A 9,602-nucleotide genomic window follows, 5' to 3' on the forward strand; every position below is an offset into this window, starting at 1 on the left:
TATATGGTTAACGTAAATTTGTATTATAATTTAGTTATTGTATCAGGGATGATTTTTACAATTATCAAATAATATTGTTTAAAGCCTTTTCCAAAACATAGACTAAAGTAAATAAATGTTAAAATATTATTCTTGAAGTCAAAATTCAAAACAAAATGGAAAATAGGTAGCCGAAAATTGATATATCTGCAAATTGATTGCAAGAAAATGGAGAAGTTTTATTTTGTGTCTCACACAACTTATATTAGTTATGTGAGGCTCCTTTTTGTCTCACAAATTTGTGGACCCCTATCTTACACTTCTGGGTCCACAAAATTGTGAGACAAAAAAGATGCCTCATACAACTAGTGTCAATTGTATGAGAAACAAAATAAAATTTTCCAAGAAAATGCAAGAAGACACCAAAAATCCGTAGAGCATATTACTAATTCTTTATTAGTGAATTGCTTGCCAAAAGTATAAAACCTCTATCTAGTTGTGAAAAATTTGAGACAAAAATTCAATACGTAATTTAATTGAAATTAATACAAATATTATTCAACGAGTTTCATCTGTAACTTAAATCCTATAATCATGTAAATTATCTATAGTAGCTTAAGATAGAGGCAAATACTAATTTAAGATGAAGTCACCAATAGCTAATTTCCGAATATCATGTTGTTTACCATGAAGTCTTGTGGTATCAAAGTCCTATGAAGTCAAGGAATTAGAAAAACAAAAATTAAAAAGAAAGAGATTTAAAGAAATGTGTAACGGCATTGCATTGAGGAACGTGTATATATATATATATATATATATATATATATATATATATATATATATATATATATATATATTGGCCGACTTTTATACCTTTATTGTTTACATTTTTTCAGAAGAAGTCATAAGAAAAAGATATACTGAAAATACTACACGCTAAGGCGAAGAGTTGTAATAAAAAAAGAATTTAATTGTGAAAGAAAGTAAAGTTATAAACAAAATAAGAATTAACGGTGGCTTCCCAAACTCTCTCCTAATTCAATTAGAACAAACACGAATATCAACTACCATACGTGCAATCATCGAAACAGATGCACACGATATCCTCAATATGTTAGATACGCCCAACATACACTACACTAACTGATCGGTAGAAAATACTTAGGCGAAATTATAGAAGACATAGCGGGAAGGATTTCGATAATTGGGGAAATCATAACTCTAGACCTCCTTAATTTTTCTCCAACCTGTAGTATCTTTAGTGTTAATTTACTATTTTAATGTGATAGTTAGTTAGTTAAACACAAGAATCTTAATATCTATAAGTTAGGAATTGTTCAAGCTTGTGTTCTTGGTGATAGTGAACAACTGTAGCTAAGCCTTAGTTCTCTGTGGGATTCGACTCCGGACTTGTAAACCGGATTATATTTGCAACGACCGCTTAGTCCTTTTTATAAGGCATAGTTGGGCGTGAAGGACTAAGCGGTCGTTGCAAATATAATCCGGTTTACAAGTCCGGAGTCGAATCCCACAGAGAACTAAGGCTTAGCTACAGTTGTTCACTATCACCAAGAATACAAGCTTGAACAATTCCTAACTTATAGATATTAAGATTCTTGTGTTTAACTAACTAACTAACAAATTAAAATAATAAATTAACACTAAAGATACTACAGGTTCGAGAAAAGATTAAGGAGGTCTAGAGTTATGATTTCCCCAATTGTCGGAATCCTTCCCGCTATGTCTTCTATAATTTCGCCTAAGTATTCCCTACCGATCATGAGCGCTCTGCGTGTTGTAATTCTCTCCCGAGTAATTACGACAATTTACTAGACATACTCTCCCGAGTTACGCTAGCTGGCTTTAATTACAGCTCACTTAGATCGCACCCAAGGTTTCGTTATCCCTAATCCCACCTTTAAACCCTTGGTTATTGATTCCTCACATACGTCGGGAGTGATATTCTTCAACAACTACCTAAATATGTACTCTCTCCCGAATAATACATACTAAATAGGCACAGCTAATTGAGGGCCCTTCAATCAACCACAAGAATAATATAGTTGATTAAATAGAGAAAATACTACGGCTCAATTATATAAAACATNACTGTCATATTTGGCTAAATATCTGATTTTAGAACATGCTTCAACTTATGAGCTTTTTAACTTTGAACCGCATTTTATTATTATTTTTTAAGAAGAATTGCAACGTCGTGAAAACACGTCTCGAACCACGTCACATAAATGCACCCGGGGTCTTTGACATATTTTAACTTCGTTGGGATTTGGATTTGGGTCACATAAATGTGCACCCGAGTTTAAGAAAGTAATTTTATTAAAAGCGCGCCTAAAGAGACTAACGCGTTGTTATTTTTTGGGGAAGACCGTGAAATTCGCTAAACGGCCCGTCCCGAAATCTAAGTATTTTAGTATATACATTTAAAGAGGGCCCCGCAATTTATGTATTTTGTTTAGCGAGGCTCGTCTCATTTATTATTTAAAAGGCAAACCTAAAGCAACTATGATTTTTTATTTTTATTTGTCTCTAATGATAAAAGAAAATGTCCTAATTAATTAATTATTTTATCCGAACCTAACGATTTTAGGACCAAAGGACTGAAATTCAGCCAATTCCATGACATTGGCCCAATAGGAAGGGCAGCAGGCCCAGATTTTACTTGCACTAGAACTGGACTGCCTGGGCCATTAATCATCTAGATACCCAAGAGCAAATTAACTTTGGGCCTATTGAGTCCCTTCTTCACAGCCTGGACAGTCCAAGCTTTGCCAAGCTCAAATGGAACCACCCTAATTACTCAAAGCGATTAACAACTCTGGGTGAGAACAGTTTATCAACATGCCAATGTGATTACCAACTTACGACCACGATTATGCGAACCCAAAACTACACTGTTCGATCATATTCAATTAACATCAACTACCACTATTATTTAATCTAACTAACATAATGAAAAACCTAACAGTTAATCCATCTGTATTCCAATGGTGCTTTTAATTCCTGATTTGAGCTTAACTACTCAGTTATTTCCTGCTACTGAATTAAGGCCATTCGAGTGCAAACTCGCAATTCCAAAGTTATTTAGACGGAAAATATGGAATTATCGAATTTGAAACTTCATGTTCTAAACTTAAACTTCAAGTTCTAACTTGTGCAGTGAGTCACTAACATTAACTAGGCTAAAACTGAAATCACAGCCATACAATTGATCAACACAAAGTTCATAGGGTTTAACAGTCCATTGTTTAATTACAGAACTTAAGCATTTGTGATAGCAATTCTAAATAATGTTCAAAGCCAACTGAAATGGAATTACACTGCACAATTGTGATAAATAGTCCTATAGGAGTTTAAACAGTCAATTCAGCTTAACAGCAATCCTATTTATACAATCCGTATACCTACTGTCCATGTAATACCAATAAAGGCTAATCAAACGGCTATGAACAGCTAGTTAACTACAAACTAAAAACAGCAGAAAGCATTCTTCGCACATAGAACGGATGAACATCTTTATTTCAACTCCAATTCACAGTTACATCGAAGCGAATTCAGAAATGTATACCTGAAGTGCAATGAAATAACAGAAAGGAGAATGATCAGTAGCAATAGATAGCAGGAGCAGCAACCAGAATTCAAATAGCGAAGTTAAGCAACAGCAGCAGTGACAATTTAGAACCAACACAGCTTCAAAAATACCCAGGAATGGACTGGAGATTTTACAGCATCAATTTTAACCCCAAACAGACCCAACTAAACCCGAGTACACTTCAGAAAAGCTTCAGCAACTAGAAGAGTAGAGAATCAATGCCTAGAAATCAAAATTAACCTAAAAATCAATGTAACGGTGCTTTTTTTTTCTCTTGTATTTTTTGTTTGTTTTTGGATTTTTGAATAATTGAGACTACAAGGAACTATAGAATTGCAGATTTGGCTTTTTTGAATTTTGAAATTCAAAGTCAGATCTGGGGGTTGTAGAATACCTTTTGGGGGGAATTTTTGGAGCTGAAAACTTGTTCTTCAAGGCACTATACACTGCCTTTTATAGGCCAAATGAGGGGCAGCCCTCAAATTTTCTGTTTACACTCTTAGTCCCTGTTTATTTACTCATTTAGTCCTTTGTTTTCTGACTTGTGTCACAAGTTAATACACTAAAAGTTACTGAAATTCAATTTCAACCCTTTCTAGATGCTTCTAGTAGCTTCTAAGTTCAGTTACTAAATGGATTTCCCTAAATTACCCTCCTCACTAGCCTGGAATTACTAATTCAACTCCAACCTTATTGACTAACCATGATTGACCAGCTACTCAGCAATTTTAATCACACCAAATTACCATCAACAATCAAACCAACTAATCAATTTGACCATCAGAAATTCAGTATGAAATCAGATTGAATCAGCTTAAATAATTAAAAAATAATTAAACCTATTAATGAACTATTCTTGACAACTAAATCAAAGGGAAACAATTAACTAACCAAGAATGAGAATTGAACCTATCAACACAAACTTCTATTATTTTAAAGCGACATCAATCAAACATCAAACACTGAACAAGAATTGATTAACAGTTAACAAAAATTCGAGCAACAATCCAAATAAGAGCAATTTCAGTTACTAAACCTAGATAGATAACTGATTCCACAGCCATTAATAACACATAGCAAACATGGAAGAGAAAATACTTTGAATAGAACTAAGAAACTCACTGATTTTGAATTCCACAAATCCGGCTAACTTCCAATTCAAAATTTCGAGTGACTCTAGTGATATTTGAACACCATCAATGGTAGAAGCGTCATGAGGGAAGCGAGGTGATGATGTGGTATCAATTTGACAAGGTTTGGGAATTTAGGGTTTTGACCGAAAACTTCAAATCGATATTCGAAGAGTTCCGTTCAGATTTGAGGGGCGAGGTTTGGGGGGTTTGATAGAGGAGGACAAAGCTGTTCCATGGTGTTAATTTGGTGGTGAACGGAGAAGGTTGAGTTTTGACCGGAAAATTTCGAACTAAGATTCGAAGAGATTGGTTGATGTTTGAGGAAAATTACTTGGATATTTGGAACGGGGGGGGGTTGAGGAGGTTCCATGGTATTAATTTGGGATGATTTGGACGCCGGCCGCCGGCGGAGACGATTTCCGGCCGCCGGCGAGCGGCGGAGCCGGTGGCGTTACATATCTCTGATGAAACGAGAGAGATGAGAGGGTGAGGGGGGGTCTGAGGGGGGTAGGGTAGTGTTAGGACATATTTATATGAGGTAACCTAGGCAGTTCCCATCCGTTGGATAAGAAAAATCAACGGATGTGATCAAAACTCAGGGAAACGGCGTCGTTTCGTTTAAACGGGGAGTGGACCGGACTGGGGGTTAACGTTGGGCTGGGTTTGTGGCTTTTGGGACGGGATTCGTTTGGGCTAATGCAAATCTGGCCCAAACAACATAAACCAGGCTATTTCCCCTTTTTCCTTTTTATTTATTTTCCTTTTCTTTTCTTTTTAAATTCAAAACAAATTAATTCCCTCTTTTCTTTTCATTTTCAAAATTAATAAAAATCGAAATTAATTCCTAATATTCAACTAATCCTAAAACTAATTAAACACATATGATGATTATCACAAAACAAATTTAAAAGAAACACCATTTAAGATTAAGATCAAAAACTAAAAATGCAACTTAAACAAATATTTTTTGATTTTTCATTTTATGAAACAATTACTTTCTTAATTAATCCTAAAATGTAGAATTAAAACCCTAAGTGCAGAGGTCAAATGCATTTTTTTGTATTTTTTATGAATAAAAGTGTGTAAACAAAATGCCATAAAATGCCACAAAAATTCACGCAATTGCAAATAATGAAAGAAAATTATTTTGTTTGAATCTCTGGGAGTAATTCGTATAGGGCAAAAATCACGTGCTCACATGCATTACCGTTGTCTTTTAACAATCACAATGCCAAAATATTTTGGCGTACAATAGGTACGTGACCAATGACCATTCATGCCATAATAATGACATTATTTTCTTATATCATCTCAAACCTCCTTTTAGAGGTGAGTGCGGTATATTCACTACCACTAGCACGTTCATATTCTTTGAAGAATGAATATGTATTCATATATCAGATGTTGTCACATTCACATCATGAATGGACCATAATCATCTATATGTGCTTTACAAAATCTCATGTCAAATTGATGGCAAATATTTTTCACAGAGTGAAAGATTATTTTGAGAATCCTTATTGTTCTCATTACCACAAATGATGATGATTATAATTTCGTCTATTGCCACGTCCATATCCATTTCGTCTATTAGGCTCCAAGGATTTTGGGGTAAGGTTAAAGTAATGTTTATTATTCACTACAATGGGTTTAATGTGTTTCGGAATAATTGATTCCAATTTTTTTATGAATTATATGCCCTACCGGTATGAGGGTTCGTTATGTGCTATGAAAAAAGGAAAAAAAAATGTTTATGAAATTTATTGAGAAGAAGAAAGAAAGGAAATTGAAAACTGCAGTTGGCACAATGTGAAATATTTAAAATCGGGCTGCAAGCCGCGGTGGAGGTTACGTAAGGACGAGGTCCTTGTGGTAAATATTTATGAGTTTAAAGTTTCCCTTTGTAAAGTTTAATTCGTACGATAATATTAAAAGGGAGTCATGCCAGTTAGGTTGATTTGATAATTCTTGTATATTTTATGTTCATATTCAGCCATTTTCGTGTTGTAAACATTGAGTTTTAGCTTATGAGATGAGTTCCCAGGTGACGTTAAATGTGACTCATTAATCCGAGTAAGTAATAATGAGGTCTTCATGNGGACTTTGGATTTTTGTTTTGGTGTGACTGAACCTCAGAGAAAGGCTGCCTACGTACCCTTTCGGGATCAAGTCAAACGTAGTTCAGGCGACTACTTTGATTGTTGCGATCTTTCTTCCGCTTTTCTTTTCCTTTCTTTGCATTCTTTTCTTTTCCTTCTCTTCTCTTTTCTCTTTTCACTTTTTCTTTCCTTTTCTCTTCTTTTCTTTTCTTTCCCCCTTTTTTTTTCTCTTTTTGCTTTTCTTTTCTTTTCTCTTCCTTTGCTTTCTTTCTTTTCTTTTTTTTTTCTTTTTCTTTTTCACTGTTTTTCTCTTGTTTCTCCATTTACTTCCCCATTCGAACTTGCGAGTCTGATTACTGATTCCGAAAGAGGGGTATGCAAGAAAATAATCGAGGCTCAAAGGGGTAACAAAGGACAAAGTGTTTGGATAGCAGAATAAAAATGCCTTCGTCATTCCAATCTTCAAATCATACCAAGTACAAACTGCGAAGTTAAACAAGCTGAGGAAAACACACAACATCTTTTGATTGCACCAGAATTACTAACCATATTCACATATTTGCCTTCTGTATTTGTCAATTACCCAACACTATTAGACAACAATCTTGGTACCACGAACGGTCCCTGTAGACCTGGGGCACTCTTGCCTTGTGATGCATTTTAACAGTATTTATGTTCTATCTGCCCCCCAGTTTCACTTGATTTGGGTTTGAAGAGATTTCAAAATCCCTCGACTGTCCTTACATCTTTAACATTATTTTATTGCTTCATTACCAAACTGACTTATAAAACCAGGCTGAGAATTATGCGTGCATGTCATGTCACCAGAACTAGCATGAAGAGAATTGCGAAAGGAGAAAGGAACCAGATAAAATGACTAGAAATGGCGGGAAACAGAGAATTGCATTAGACTGACGGTGAAAGGCTTTAAACAACGAAACAAGCAAACTAGACTAGAGTTACAACCCTTGAACAAACCTAAACAGCACTACACAAGCTACTACGACGAGACAAACGAGACAAAGTAAAAGGATAGAAGGGTTTGAGTAACAAGACAATATCCGGATTACAACCCTGAAATAACCCGGACAATAGAAATGACAAAAAAATAAACCACCAAAACTCCAAGAGATGGAGCGTCTTTCCAATTACCAAGCATGACGTCTTAGCCACTGAATTTCACACCAAGATTGCTGGAATTTTCACAAGTCTTCATCACGTTGTTCTGAGCAAACTGCTTCTGGGTTTCTTCTACCGGCTCATTCTCACGACCAATCATACCCACCATATGCGTCTCATTGTGCACAGGAGATGGATTTTGGCCAGTGTTTGTTGCATCTGGATTTTGCACGACGATGTCTCCTGCATCAATAAGCTTTTGAATTGCATTCTTCAGGTTCCAACATTTCTCTATGTTGTGCCCCAAGGCACCTGAGCAGTATGCGCACTGTTGAGAAGGATTGAACTTCTTTGGAGGAGGGTTCGGCACTTTTGCCTGAATCGGCTTCAACATGTCCAGTGTCCTTAACCGCTGAAACAGACTGGCGTATGATTCTCCCAACGGAGTGAAATCTTTCTTCTTTCGCAACCTCTCATTCTTAAATGCCGGATTGGGCCGGAAACCTGAGCCGGGGTGTTTTTGGGAAGCTCGCGGGGGTAGATGGGCATTCTGAGGAGCTGGGTACTGAGAGTGTGATGTGCGACTTTGGGATTTCTGTGGAGAGAAGTAGCATCGAGGACGGTCATCTAATGCACAAGGATAACCACAGGGACGATGTCGAGGCCGGAAGTGTTGATCAGGAAAGCCTATTGGATCGTCCTTTCTGTTCCTCTTTCTTCCAACCAAACTTACTGGTACGTTCTGACTGGCTTGACTCACGATTTTGCCTGACTTGATTCCTTCTTCCACTAGCTCCCCCATTTTTAACACATCATTGAAAGGCTTACCCAAGGCCGGAATCAAATGACTGTAGTAGATGGGTCCCTGGGCTTGTAGAAACAGCTTAACCATTTCTTATTCACTGATCGGGGGACTGACTCGAGCTACCTGCTCCCTCCATCTGAGCCCAAATTCATTAAAGCTTTCCTCCGGCCTCTTTTCCATCTTAGATAGCAAGGTGCGGGCTGGGGTAACACTTGATTTGCGTTGAAAGTATCGGACAAAGTCTTGAGCCATGTCGCCCAATGTAAGCCACCCATCGATATTTTGACGACCATGCCAATCCAAAGCTGCCCCAGTTAGGCTTTTACTGATATATGCCATCATCACGTTATCTTTGTCTCCAACAATCCTCATTTCGTTACAATAGGTTCTCAGGTGGGCTACCGAATCTCCACGCCCATCGTACAAGTTAAAGTCTGGTACTTTGAATCCTGCGGGCAGGCGGGTGTCATGTGGCACAATCGGTCCTTTGCAAGTCATGCTACCCTGGCCTTCCGCTCTTCGCTTGTCCCTTAAGGACAGCTCTGTGCTTGTCAATTTCCTGGGTACCCCTTCTCGCCCTGTGCTTCCCGTAACCCTTTCATTTCTACTATGAATCTGCTCGTCCTGGGAGCACTGCTTGTATGGATCAAGGACCTTTTGGGCAACCTCTGCAGGGTGAAATCGGGCATTACGTGCGTTGAGTGGATGTTCATTGTCTGGGGTAACGGATATGACAGGAGGGAAATATTGGGAAGAAGTGATTGAAGGATGAGCGATGGAGCTACTAGGGTAGTTGGGGTGAGCGTGATAAGCGGGTGTATCTGGAGAATATGGAGGATCATCCGGCATTGTGTTGG

Source organism: Nicotiana attenuata, unplaced genomic scaffold (genome assembly GCF_001879085.1).
Source record: "Nicotiana attenuata strain UT unplaced genomic scaffold, NIATTr2, whole genome shotgun sequence".
In the NCBI taxonomy this organism is placed as follows: Eukaryota; Viridiplantae; Streptophyta; class Magnoliopsida; order Solanales; family Solanaceae; genus Nicotiana; species Nicotiana attenuata.